Consider the following 3886-nt stretch of genomic DNA (forward strand, 5'->3'; position numbering starts at 1 on the left):
GTTTAACAGATAGTGAGCCAGAAGGGGAAATGAGCTGAGTATAAAATGCAAATAATTACAGAAAAGAAAACAATAGAAAATGTGTAGCATGACGAGAATCCCAAATTGACAAAAGCAGACTACATTGAAACACTATTCCTAAACCAAAATGGAGGAACATATAATGTGGCTATGTACAGAGAAAAACATGAAACTTTCTGAGCTTATGGCAGGTTGACTCCTGCACATGTCTTACTTGCATTTCCATTTTTTGTTCTTGCCCCAATTTGACGAAGGTGTATGTGTAACCGCAGTCTCGCGTAGCTTGAAACGAGCATCTTCTGAACTGCTTCCTTATGCTGTTCGCATGTTTCCAGATCGAATCGCAACATCTTGCTCAGATATGCTGTTATTGCCTGCACTGGCGATTTGATGGTGAGTGCGCTATCAGTCCAAGTGGTGATGCCGCGGAAATGCTCTTCGCAAGACTTTAGGGTGCTCATGACTGGACCGCTTGGATAGTGAAGGCTGTTCCTATCGCATCGCTAACATATTCCTTCAGCGCTGTTAAATATGCATGCTCACTGCTGTTTGATCCCAAGACTGCAGTCTTGCACTGTTCGCAGGAGTCAAACGCTTTGACAATGCTTTTGACAAGAAACCCACCAATGTGGAAAAGAATAACGCAATCAGCTGATTGTAGCTCCTCAATGAAAAATGTCTCTGCGTCGTCAGTGCCTTCTACTTCTGCTTCAGCCTGCTCTTTCAGGCCTTTCGACAGCATGTCAACAAGGTATTGGCCATCGTCGATTTCATAATTTGTTGTCGTTGGTGTGTGCAAAAACTGGCTCACGCAAACAAGCTTCAATGTACACTTCATGTCGTAGGCATTCGGAACCGGATTCTTGAGACGTACGACGGAAAATAGGTTTTCCAGGCAGTCCTGGAGTATTCTACTAGTCAAAAAAAAAAAAAAAAACTTGTAGCCTTCTCCCTTCAAGAGTGTGTCCTGGAGTCGAAGAACGACGGTTGTAGAAATCATGAGACCTGCTTGAGATGGCTTCCACTGAGCCGTGTTGCCTGCTTTCATACCTTGAATGGTATCAAGTGCCAACATAAGTGTGCTGATAGCTGAATGTTATTTCTTCATGTTTTGAAGGCTTAGGGCCGTTGATGGGTGTCGTGAAGACATAATCGTATACCATTTAGAAATTAGTTCCAGAAACCACGCGGTCGTCTCAGCTTCCGGGCCCAGAATTTGATGCCTCACCAGATACCGGATTGCGGATGGAGCCTCTCTGAAAAACTGTACAGCTACTCCTACTTTCATTTTAGTGAAGTGGCCGGCAGTAACATGTGCCTCTGCGAGCTTTGGAGCTACTTTAAGTTCTTTGTCACTGTCATACTGTACTACAGTGCGTACATGATCTATTCTTACTTCGTTAGATGGCAAGCCATGTTCACATACAGTTGCATCACTTAAAGTAAACACAGATGTATTCAGAAGTTGTCCCCTGATATTTTTTAGAACATGTGCTGCATCTGCAGTAAAAAAAAGCTCCTTACCTTCCAGGCAAGGATGTGATATTGTGCAAACAGTATCAGAATTTCTGTGACTCGCAAATCCAAGCTCCCGCCACATCGCCCGGTTTGAAGCTCCCATGTCCGAAGTCACGACGCGGATTCTCAGCGAAATGTCGGCACAAAGTTCAACAATCTGCAGAACGCACTCCTTGAGGGTCAGGCCATCGACGTGGCTTCCAGTGAAATGATATGCAATTACTTGCTTCCATCTCTGAGTGAGGCCACCCACCATGAATACGAGGGCATGGTGTGCAGGCTCATCTGGCTTCAGTGGCAAAGTTTTTTTCCCCCATACACTAACGTTTCCAGCACGATCAAGTTCGTATCCCTCGGCGATCTCCATTTCATCAAGAGAAAGGGCACAGCCTTTCTCAACGTCTACCATGCCTTCTGCCTTCATCTTTAGCAAGTCGACCACCTCCGGCGTAAACTTCAGACCCTGTAGGCGACGCGCAAGAGTTCTACTGGACGGAAGTGGGTACCCAAGTCTCCTAACTGTTTCATAACCCGAGGTTCCACATGCAAATTTAATCTGAAGTGCTTGCCGGATTGTTTGTGGTGACCATGTGCTCCCCTGGTTACTGTTTCGTGAAAGTGCTTCCACTTGATCTTTGTTCAAGAACTTCATGCGCTTTCCAACATTTTCTAAGTTATTTTCCAGCTTATTCACTTTTTTTTTAAGGCCTTGAATGGTTGTATTTGCCTTGCTGTGCGCTTCATGAAGCTGGTTATATTTTCTCGTCATATCTGCCAGTTGCTTATTTAACTCTGCGCAGGAGCTATTAGCAGATTGTTGGTCATGAACTCCAGTAGACAGCGCAGCAGGAGCCGAGCTTTGCGCGTTGTTTCTGTCACTTGGCGAAAGGCTCAGGCTGGCTGCTTTTGGGTTGCAGTCATGTCCTGGAGGTAGTTCATTGCTGCTTTTGAGGGACGCTGAAGCTGTTTCCTTGCTTTCAGGTGATGAGGCGGCAGCTGTTAGTGAAGATTCATCTCCACATGGCGACAACCCTTCTTCACATGCCACGGATGACACAGGAGGTCGCATCCTTTCTTTCGGTGGCTTCCTCTGCCGCGGCAAGGCTACAACAGCAAAAAAAAAAATAATATTAGTAAAGTAAAAATAAATAAATAATAATAAAAATGAACAAGCTGAAGGTGCAAATAAGAATGCCCGTTGCCGGAATTAGATTTAAGCCTGGAATCGCAAGCGCTCGCACATTAGTGCCGTTGACATTCGTCAAAGTACGACAACGGCAAGCGGCCTTATGAATGCAACGCTGATGTCAAAGTATTGTATGTACTTACCGTTAAAGGAAAATACGGTTGGCACAGCATTTGGTTTCAACTTCTTCCAGCCGTCGGCCCGATTTTGTTCGAAGTTGTTCTCTTCAAAGTGGGCCTGCAGGCAATGTCAGAACCGAGACATAATGAGTGAAGCTTTTAATATAATATCGATATGGATCATCAATGCATATTTCTTTCAGTACTTGGTTCGCATGCAACATATTTAGCACCCTCGAAAGATTCCGGCGTTGTACAGTTTCATGTTGCAGGCATACAAAACTCATTCGTTACATGACAGCCTTTTTATTGCGTTTTAGTGCACAGGCTGCCAGGCGTCACACATTGCACAGCACAAACGGACAGACTCCAATAGCGGTTACTACACATGCACGGCAATAAGCTGTAGACACGAAAAACGAAGGCACAATACTCACTTGGCATACGCACGATCCCTTTGTCGGCTGCCATTTGTCGCGCTTGAATTTCACAATCCACAGGAGCCTTCTTTTCGGTTCTGTTGGAAAATGAAACATTCTCCAACCATTTCTGGAGTGGTTCGTACACAACGGCACGCAGCAACCAGGCATTCTGCGCCGAAAACCACAGCCAGGCGGCCGCGCAAAGTTCATACGTGCTGCTTCCGTGGGGACTGGGCTATGCAATGGCTGAAAGCCGCTACGAAAACCGGTCGAGGCGGCGACAGCTCCTTCAAAGAATGTCCCCACCCTGAACGGAGCGGGGGCGAGAGAGAGCATACAGGCACCCTAGGCACCCTAATCTCGAGGCCAATAGACCTCCTTCATGTTTGTAAACAAACAAGGCGATCGAGGTGGCGCTGCTCTCGTCAGCGATCCCACGGTAGGCAAAAAGCACGACCGCGGCCGGTGTACAGTGGCTAGCCGGGGCACTGTGGCCGAGCTTGTCAAGGCAGTGTTATTGTGATTTGCAGGCGCCTTCTAGGCAGACGAAGTGACCATGTGCTAGTATTTCGTGAGCCTCAGCGATGAGAACAGAAGCGATACACTGAAAAACTCTACGT

At 46.5% G+C, this 3886-nt stretch overlaps 1 pseudogene; it reads right to left on the reverse strand.

Annotated features, from left to right (window-relative positions):
- Positions 1 to 203: 203 nt before the first annotated feature.
- On the reverse strand, positions 204 to 3435 carry LOC146203734 (uncharacterized; annotated as a pseudogene).
- Positions 3436 to 3886: the final 451 nt, after the last annotated feature.

This window comes from Amblyomma maculatum, chromosome 1, assembly GCF_055883805.1.
Source record: "Amblyomma maculatum isolate TAMU_Amacu chromosome 1, ASM5588380v1, whole genome shotgun sequence".
In the NCBI taxonomy this organism is placed as follows: Eukaryota; Metazoa; Arthropoda; class Arachnida; order Ixodida; family Ixodidae; genus Amblyomma; species Amblyomma maculatum.